Genomic DNA, 10,839 nt, shown 5'->3' with positions numbered 1-10,839 from the left:
ATCAATATACTGCATGTATGTTCGTCCAGTGCTCGAATTCGGGTGCATATTATACGCTGGGGCTGCTGCTTATAAGCTTCATCCTCTTGTAGTTCTCGAGAGACAAGCTTTGAGATTATGCCTAGGTCTTCCTAAATTTGTTGCAATAAAGGTCCTGTATATGGAAGCTAGACTCCCCTCACTTGCTACCCGGTATAAATTGTTAGCAGTACAGGCATTTCTAAGGCTGTATGAATCCTCCGTTAGACGTTCCGAAACAGTTTTTATTGCACGTCCTGACTTGTATTTTGGATTATATTGACCGCGATTTCATAAGCCCCAAATTTTAGTTATAGAAAGCCTTCTTGACAAAATAAACGTTCAAATTAATGATCTGTGTATAATCAGTAATAGTAACAACTCTATTAAAATACAGTTTGATGACATTTTTCCAAAAAATGCAAAACTAATGTCATACTGACTATTAAACGATATATTAAGTGATTACCTGGAGCATATGCCAATTAAGACAGTGATAGCGACGGATGCTTCCCAAAATGAAGAAAAATGTGGAATTGGGATTTTCTCTCCTAGTCTAGACTGGTCGTTTTCACTTTGCCTTCCAGATTTTGTGCCCATCTTTGTAGCAGAATTTTTAGCCATAAGTCTAGCCTTACGTAAATTAGAAGCATCAATAAGCTCCGCAATAATTTTGACGGACTCACTATCAGTATGTTCCTCCCTCACTGCAAACGAGGACTCGTATGTTTTGGATGCGTTCAAATCATTAGTTCCACTGCACATAAAGTTCATCAAACTAGTGTGGGTTCCTGGGCATAAGGGCATATTTATGAATGAAATGGCAGACGCGCTAGCCAGGTCATCATTGAATGGCCCGGTAATTCAGGTATTGCCCGCATCCAAATTCATTACAGGTGCTAGATTTAGGAGGAAAATGATGTTAGAATTTTCCGCACCGTCATTAACGACCATATTAGAATTCCAGCATTTAAATCATCAGTGGAATAGTAAAGTATGTCAATCACGAGCAATAGAAGTCGCAATCACAAGACTACGTTGTCAAACTCCCTATCTAAATTTTTATCTACACAGAGCTGGTCTGGCAGCATCGCCTAATTGTCCTTTTTGCGGGATACATGAGACAACGAAGCACTTTCTCATTTCCTGCAAGAGGTACTCTACCTTGCGCAAAAATACCTTAGGTGTTGTTTTCCGTCTGCTTAGATTAGAATTAAATGAACAAAATGTACTGTCTTTCGGGGCTTTTTCTCTGGGTCACAGTGACGGGAAGATTGCTGATGCATTGCAGGAGTTTCTTAAAGGTTCAAAAAGATTTAGATTGTAAAATTTACCTTTCCAAAATATTATTTCTATTTTTCCCCAAAATTATCGGTTTTATTGATTCAATTCTATTCTATATTATTATTAGTAGTATAATTTTAACTCTAATTCATTTATACTTCTTTCGTATTAATTAAACAAAGTTTGAACTTTAATTTCAATTTTTCCTTTAAAAACTAACCGGTTCTTGGCCAATCCCCCAGTGTGGGTATGAGCCATAGCTTCCAGGCTCTACTCTACTCTACTCTACTCTACTTTTGGAACGTCGAAGGAAGACGTGTGTTGCCTTCGTTGCCGACTGTTCGAGGCAGTTGGGTTCCGGACCCGAGCCAGCAGACTCGATGGCAACCTCTTCAACCCGCAAGGACGGCGCCTGCTGTACCACTTCGCTGTGGTAATGGTCTCCCGGGTGAACTTGGCAAGCTCTCCATTTACCCGTTGACCGAGTCTCCGGCCCTCTTCGCTCCTGCCCTACCGACGCCTACATCTCCGACGTCTCGCCGCAGCATCGCCACAGCACCCCGACGTCTCCCTCTACCAGAACCCTGAGAGGAACTCTGCTAATTTTGCGGGACTTTAATTTTTGTAAATTTGGACTCCTATTTATCCTTTTTGTATAGATACCGGTTTTTTTTCCCTTTCTTCATTGTACTTTCTTTCTTTAACTTATTTTTAGAAATAATGAAGGAATGTTTTTCCACCACACGGTTTCGTTGACTGTGTCATTGAAACAATTATTTCAGTGACAGTTCTTAACATTCGAACCTAACACGCGACAGATTGGCGTCCGCTACGACAGGACGAAACCGTGTGGTAAAGCGTGCATGAATTGAAGGGGTTCGGAATGTCTTCGGCAGAGTTTGTAACGTTGGGTCAGAGCATGGGTCTGCAGGGCGCAGAACTAAAAGCCTGGGTGGACGAACAGTCTGAGAAAGCACGGGCCGATAGGCAAGCAGAGCGAGAGGCTACGAAGGAACGCCTGGAGCTAGAAGAGCGAGTCCTAGCATTGCGGGTCAAATTGGCCGAGGCTGGAAATAGCCAGGAACGAGATGCTGGTGCTCGACAGGAAAGAAACGAGTCACCGATGATGATTAACCCCCACAGTTTGATCCCCGTCTTCAAGGAGGATCGCGATGATCTCGACGCATACCTTAAACGGTTTGAATCCGTCGCTACCGGTCAGGGATGGCCGCTAGACAAGTGGGCCACCGCACTCAGCTTGTGTTTGGATGGTGAGGCCTTGAAAGTTTTTGGTCACTTGTCCCCTGAAGAATCAGTGGACTATGACAAGGCTAAGAAGGCATTACTTCAACGCTTCCGGTGCACAGCTGAGGATTACAGGGAAAAGTTCCGGCTGAGCAAGCCCCAAGATGAGGAGACAGCGAAGCAGTATGCCACGAGGCTTTTGAGTTTCTTCGACCGTTGGATGGAAATGGCCAACCGAGGAAAGACGTTTGAAGCGGTACGAGACATAATCGTTAGCGAGCAACTGCTTCAGAATTGCCACCGACGTCTGACATTGTTTCTTCGAGAGAGAAACTATCAAACCCTTGATGAAATCGCTGAAGCCGCAGATCACTATATGGAAGCACAAGGGCACAAGAATCTCTTGGTGTTCAAGGAAAGGCCGGAAGAAGGTGCTGCAAAAGAGAAAGAAGGAAGTAGTTCTGGCAAGACGCAAGTCCGATGTTTCGTTTGTGACAGATATGGGCACAAAACATCCGACTGCCGTATGCGCTCCAAGCAACAATACTGTACGTATTGCCGGAAGACTGGGCATAATGTGCAAGACTGCAGACGCAAGGGCTGAGGCACAAAAGAAGTCGCCGGTTGTGTCTCCATGAGAAGTCGCTCCTTCAACAGAAGTCAAGACTCCAGGCTACGAGATAAAGAGCGAGGTACAAGCGCTTCTCGAAGCCCAAGTTTAAACAGCCACGACATGCCAGTCATGCAAGGAGTAATGTTTGAGAAGCCTGTATCTGTTCTACGTGACACAGGCAGCAACAGCGTAGTCGTACGACGCTCTCTGGTGCCAGATAATGCATTGACGGGTACAATGGCAACCTTACTGTTGGCTGACGGTAGTACCACTGAGGCCCTGGAAGCCGACGTACTCATCTCGTCGCCATACTTTTCAGGCGCCATTGTTGCAAAATGCCTGGACAACCCTCTCTACGATGTCATAATCGGAAATGTGCCAGGTTCTCGGGACCACTCGAACCCAGATAAAAACTGGAAGAAGACCTTGTCCACTCCCGTATGCCCAGCTCAGAACGTAAAAGGGAGCAAAACGGAGGATCTCCACTCAAGGCCCGCGGTGGTTCTCGCAAAGGCCGTGGGGAAGAGACAAGAGGAGGTAATGCACCTCATTCGCGTCTCACGAGAGACATTTCAACAGGAGCAGAAGAATGACAAGAGCTTGGAAGTTTGCCGAGCTAAGGTGGGCAAAACCTTCAAAGGCAAGGGATCATCATCCTGCTCATTCTACGTACGTGGCGATCTACTGTACCGCTCCTACCAGTTTTGTCCTGGCAAAACGATTGAACAAGCGGTGGTACCGAAAACGCTCCGTGCGCAAGTTCTTGAGCTAGCCCACGAAAACCCGCTCTCCGGACACCAAGGCATCAAGAACACTACCGAAAGAGTACTGAGCGCGTTCTATTGGCCTGGTGTTCAGGAAGACATCAAGAGGTACGTGAAGTCGTGTGACGCGTGCCAACGGACGTTCCCGAAAGGAAAATTGAGCAAAGCGCCGCTTGGCCGTATGCCGCTCATAGACACGCCATTTGAGAGAGTGGCGGTTGATATCATCGGACCACTCTCCCCAACTTCACAAAAAGGCAACAGGTATATTCTCACGCTGGTGGATTTTGCCACTCGGTATCCTGACGCGATACCACTGCCAGCTATTGACTCAGCAACTGTAGCCGAAGGGCTTGTGGAAATCTTTTCACGCATAGGATTTCCGAAGGAAATTCTATGTGATCAGGCGTCATGTTTTACCTCGGAGTTAATGAAAGAGGTAAACAGTCTACTTCAGATCAAACACCTGAGTTCCACTCCGTACCATCCCATGTGCAATGGATTGGTTGAACGGTTTAACGGAACAATCAAAGAGATGCTCCGTAAACTTTGCCAGGAACAACCTAAGTCATGGGACCGGTACATAGCTCCTCTGTTGTTTGCCTACAGAGAGGTTCCACAAACCAGTCTTGGTTTCTCGCCTTTCGAGCTAATCTATGGCCACCAAGTACGAGGTCCACTGACGCTACTTAAAGAGATCTGGACCAAGAACGAGATCGATGAAGAGACTAAAACCGTCTATGGTTACGTCCTCGACCTCAAAGAGCGTCTCTTTCAAACTTTGCAGATAGCTCACAGAGGACTCGAAAAGGCTCAGCGACTACAGAAGAAGTATTACGATAGAAAGAGTGGTCGCCGTCGTCTTAAGGTGGGTGACCGAGCTTTGGTTCTTCTTCCAACGAGCCACAACAAACTTCTTATGCACTGGAAAGGACCTTTTGTAGTGACAGCCCAGAAGAATGACTTCGACTACTGGATTGACGTCGGCCACACGAAGAAGCTGTTTCATATTAATATGTTGAAAAAATATGAGGAACGCCAACCGAACGTACCTGCACAGGCCTCATCGTTCGTTGTGGTAGAAGAAGACGTGACCGACAATCCTGTACCAAGTTTCACTGTGGAGAAAACTTCCGGGATTGAGAGCATTCGGAAATCATCTGCTCTCAGTACAGACCAGCTTCAAGAACTTCAACATCTCCTGGAAGATTACCAGGATATTTTTTCTGACGTCCCGGGCAAGACAAACTTGTTGCAATGTCGTCTTGAATTAACGACAACGGAGCCGGTAAATACGCCGCAATACCCTTTACCTTTCGCCATGAAGGATGCCGTCGAGAAGGAAGTGGCCGATATGCTCAAGCTCGGCATAATCGAACCCACGGAATCACCATACAACTCTCCACTTGTTCTGGTCAAGAAGCCAGACAAGTCATATCGAGCATGCATCGACTTCCGCCGCATCAACAGTGTGCTCGTTGCGGACGCTGAGCCGATCCCAAGAACCGACATCATGTTCACGGAGGTGGGAAATAAGAAATATTTTTCAAAACTTGACCTGACGAAAGGATATTGGCAGGTGCCCTTGGAAGAGAGTTCCAAGCCTAAAACGGCGTTTTCTACACAGTCTGGTCATTACCAATTTTTATTCATGCCATTCGGAATAAAAACGGCATCAGCAGTGTTTACCCGACTTATGCGACGACTCTTGACAGGGCTTCCCAACGTAGTGCACTACATCGACGATGTCCTCGTCGCAACATTGACGTGGGTCGAGCACCTGCAGACGCTCCAACGTCTTTTTGATAGGATTAGGGGCGCAGGTCTCAAAGTGAAGCCACAAAAATGCGAGATCGGAGCAACCACCATCACTTTCCTCGGCCATCGTCTCGGCGAAGGAAAGATTCAACCGAACGAAGAAACGATTGAAAAAATCCTTCAAGCACCTAAGCCTCAGACAAAGAAACAAGTGCGCTCGTTCCTCGGTCTAGCAGGCTATTATCGTGACTTTGTTCCACGCTACGCTGAGAAGGCGCAGCCTCTGGTTGACATGCTCAAGAAGGGAGAAGCCAATCGGGTGACCTGGACTCCAGAAAGAGAAGCGGCCTTCGTAGACCTCAAGCATGCGATGTGCACTAAGCCCGTCATTAGAGCGCCAGACCTTAAGATGGAGTTTGTACTTCGTACTGATGCATCTGACACGGGACTTGGCGCAGTGCTAATGCAGGAACATGAGGGTGTCTTGCATCCAATTTCGTATGCTAGCAGGCAATTAGCTCCCCGTGAAACCCGCTACTCTGCGATTGAACGCGAATGCCTTGCTCTGGTATGGGCGGTGGAAAAAATTTCACATTTTCCTCTATGGAACCGCCTTTGTGATACAAACTGATCACCAGCCTTTGTTGTACCTGACGCAAGCAAAGCATTTAAATAGCAGAGTTCTGCGATGGAGCCTTACCCTTCAAGAGTATTCTTTTCGTGTTGAATACATAAAAGGCTCAGAAAATGTTGGGGCCGATTATTTGAGTAGGACTTAACCCCTGTCCTATTAGTTTGGCTGCTTTTGTTCCCATCACTTTTCGCAACGTTTTTTTTCCTAAAAAAAAAAACTTCTCTTGGGGGGGCTTTCTGTGATGAGTATTGGACTGTAACTGTTGGACTTCAAGTGCAGTGTTTCTTTATATCGGTGAGACGTCGAAACCGAAAGCACGTGAAGTGAATCAAAGCAAGGAAAAAGAAGAGCGCACAAAGGAAATGCTGTGGACGGGGGAAGGCGGAGAAGGAAGAGGAAGACGAGGTGGCTTGCTTTTGAAACGTCGAAGGAAGACGTGTGTTGCCTTCGTTGCCGACTGTTCGAGGTGGTCTCAAGGCAGTTGGATTCCGGACCCGAGCCAGCAGACTCGATGGCAACCTCTTCAACCCGCAAGGACGGCGCCTGCTGTACCACTTCGCTGTGGTAATGGTCTCCCGGGTGAACTTGGCAAGCTCTCCATTTACCCGTTGACCGAGTCTCCAGGAAGAACCGGCCCTCTTCGCTCCTGCCCTACCGACGCCTACATCTCCGACGTCTCGCCGCAGCATCGCCACAGCACCCCGACGTCTCCCTCTACCAGAACCGTGAGAGGAACTCTGCTAATTTTGCGGGACTTTAATTTTTGTAAATTTGGACTCCTATTTATCCTTTTTGTATAGATACCGGTTTTTTCCCTTTCTTCATTGTACTTTCTTTCTTTAACTTATTTTTAGAAATAATGAAGGAATGTTTTTCCACCACACGGTTTCGTTGACTGTGTCATTGAAACAATTATTTCAGTGACAGTTCTTAACATTCGAACCTAACACACGACACTAGGTAGCCGAAAGAGGACGGTCGCCAATGGAACTACGGACACAGCCCCGAGCAAAAGCTGCTTCGCATCTAAAAACTTGGAGGACGCTTGAGCTTCGCCTTCAATATAGTAGAACGCGATAGCGATATCGTTCCCTGTGCTCATCGCCTTCTCAACTGCTAGCCTGCCTTCGGTCCTCGGTGCATGCCTCAACCGTGCCGAAAGGAAACGAACGTCTGTGCGCTCAACATTGGCCGTTTTAAACTATCCTATAATGTCTACTACAAGTACAGTTGCGCAGTGCCCACTGTGCCATTAATTCTTCCTTTCGCGAACCAGCGAAGGGCCCACTACGCGTCCGTAAGGCAACACGCGAACCTACGCAGCTGCTCATTTTGCTGATGTTTTTGCTTATGATGATGATTAAATATGACTGAGCACTTTGTAAAGGGTGGGCCTTTAAAACATCCACTCGTTGCGAAATTCACATGTTTTGACGCCTGGCGCGATTCTACGCTTCTGCCACGCAATATTGCATGCGTTAAGGAGATTCCTAGGTCCCACTACAAGTCATTCATATAGTGTTTTTTTCGAAGCTGCTTCAAGCAATGTTGTGGCTTTGTTTGCCACGCAAAACGACCTGCTTGCCACGCGAAAGGCCTGGGTTCGATTCTCACTCGAACCAAAGATTTTTATTATTTATTTTATTTGCAGCTTTCTCAATTTTTCGGTCACGGCCAACGCAGATTTTTCGATCACAACCAAGAACGCCGACGCTGTCCCCAGAATTTCTGCAAAACGAGATCTTTAACGCTGTCGCGTTAAAATATGTCCACGACTGCTGGGAAAAGGGTAAAGTACCCCCAGAATGGAAACACGCTGAGGTCAGGGGCGTAGCCAGGGGGGGGGGGCTTATGGGGCTTCAGCCCCCCCCCGTGCTCTCATACACCACCAACCAGCGGCGTCACCCGGGTGGTGGGATTTATTGGGCTTCAGCCTGATTATCATTTATTTAATTATTTATCTTTTTCTGACCCTCAAAATGTTAGAAGCAAGTTTGATATCGGGCTCTACACAGATGGCTCAAAAGTAGATGACACAAAACATCAACTGCTAGCTTCTCCTTAGATTCCTCCGCCATGCTATATGTTTAAGTCTATGAACGATTTTAAGCAGAAACGCAGTTTACGTGGCTTGGCTGGACAGGTACCGATGGCTTAGCTACTCAGCGCTTCAAGAGGGTGCGTTTTGCCGAGTATGTGTCCTTTTTAGCAGAACTGAGATTGGCAAGGGCCAACATGCGCGCACTAAGGCCCTCGTATCCAAGCCATTTCAAAAGTGGAAGCACGCCCTCGAAGTCTTCGGTGCACATGAAGTCACTAAATATCACACTGACGCTCATCTGGTAGCCGATAGTTTTCTTCAAACCTTCTCAGGATGTGTGCCCAGTGTTGTTGATCAACCGGACCATGGCAGGCTAATTAAAATAAGAGAGACCCGAAGGAAGTTACAGCCTATAGTTGAGACAGTTCTCTTTTGCGGGCGGCAAGGTGTGGCTCTCCGTGGACATATAGAGACAGTGGTCCCATGGATTCAAGCACAGCCTCCTCTACAAATACAAGCAACTTCAGAGAGCTGCTTTGCATGAGCGCGGATTGTGGCGACACAGATTTAAAAAAGCATTTGGAAAGTTGCCCAAGTAAGGCCTCATATTTTAGTCCAGATGTACAAAACCACATTATAGAAATCTCTGCTGCAATCATCAAGGAAAGCCTAGTCGCAGAAGTAAACGCTGCAGGCTGCTTCTCCGTACTTGCTAATGAAACGACGGATGTTGCCGGTATCGAGCAGCTTACTGTTTGTGCAAGGTACCTTAATAAGGATGCGAACGGAATCGAAGATGTGTTCTTAGGCTTTGTGCCAATTCACGACCAAATGGCCGGGCCCTCGCCGACACCATCATAAGGCGCCTTATAGAAATGGGAATTAACGTGCAGCATCTCCGTGGTCAAGGCTACGATGGTGCAAGTTCGATGGCCGACAAAACGAATGGTGTTCAAGCTGCTGTTCGTGAGAAATATCCAGCCGCACTCTATGTACTCACTGCGCGTGTCACTACCTTAATCTAGTTGTGTGTGCGGCTTGCTCCATCACAGACATTCGAAACTGTTCTGTGACTCTGAAGGCGACGTCAGTCTTTTTCCGTAAACACGTTTTGCGAAAAATGATACGTTTGAGCTGTCCTGAGTCTACAAGGCAGCGCCTTTTGGGACTATGCGAAACGCGCTGGACCGAGAAGCACGATGCAGTGCTTTCATTTGTGAGCCTCTTTGAGCCGTTGATCGCAGCACTAGAGGGGATTAAGCTTAGCGGAAATGGCGAAAGTCCAGTGCAGGCAAACAGTCTAATGTTGGCACCAGCGTTCCTTGTAAGCCTGCATGTGACAGAGCACGTGTTAGCACTGACTTTGCCACTGTCAAAGAAGCTGCAGACGAGGAGTATGGATGGATGGAAACAACTTTATTGAAAGTCCGGCGATGTTTAATAACCCGGGCTCAGGTCTCCCATGAGGGGACTTCGAGGCCTTGCCTCAACGCCGCCTCGCGGGCCCGCTGGACTGCCCATTCTTGTGTCTTGAAGTTGGAGCTGCGCAGTGCGGCTGCCCACTTCGACGCGAGAGCATCCGGAGCTACTGCCATCTGAGCTGCTGTGACAGGACACTCCCATAACATGTGTGAGAGCGTCGCTCTGGTTGTCTGGCATAATTTACAAGTAGCATTCGGGTACTGGGCAGGGAAAATGTGCCGCAATCGCACCGGACTGGGGAACGTGTGTGTTTGAAGCTGTCGCCAGACGACTGCCTGGCGTCGTTTTAGCTTGGGGTGAGGTGGGGGCAATATCCGCCTGCCTAACTGGTAGTGCTTGGTGATGTCGTTGTACCTGACCAAGCGTTCTCGCGTGTTTTGAAGCAAGAGGTCCGAACTCGACGGGGCGGTATCCGACTCTGCGCGGCGGGTCATTTCTCGCGCATAGCGGTGTGCCACCTCGTTCGAATTAGGGGGACCCTCGTCGGTGGGGATGGTGACGTGTGCTGGGAACCATAGGATAGCGGTGCTGTTGAAATGCTGTCGACCAGCCTTCCTTAGGATCTGGAGAGCTTCTGGGGAAATGCGCCCCCGCGCGTAGTTACGGACTGCGGTTTGTGAGTCGCTAAGAACAGCTTCGCAGATGGGGTCGGTAAGCGCAAGCGCAATCGCAACCTCTTCCGCTGTGTCAGGGTATTTCGTGCTGACACTACACGCGTGCGTAAGCCGGGAATTAACATCTACGACTACCGCCGTGAACCGGTGTTTGTTTGCGTATTCTGCCGCGTCCACGAATCGCGCAGTCCTCTCCCCACCGAAGGAGCGAAGCAGTGTCTTTGCACGAGCCTGGCGTCGGCCCCCGTTATGTTCGGGGTGCATATTTCGAGGAAGAGGGGCAACTATTAGCGTATCGCCGATGTCGTGTGGAATGGCTTGTTTCTGACCGTGTTGGACGTGGTAATTCAGGCCGAGCTTCTGCAGGATGTACCGACCCGTGGCTG

Source organism: Rhipicephalus sanguineus, chromosome 1, assembly GCF_013339695.2.
Source record: "Rhipicephalus sanguineus isolate Rsan-2018 chromosome 1, BIME_Rsan_1.4, whole genome shotgun sequence".
NCBI lineage: Eukaryota > Metazoa > Arthropoda > Arachnida > Ixodida > Ixodidae > Rhipicephalus > Rhipicephalus sanguineus.
The sequence above is the reverse complement of the archived record's forward strand: the minus strand, read 5'-3'. Positions refer to the sequence as shown.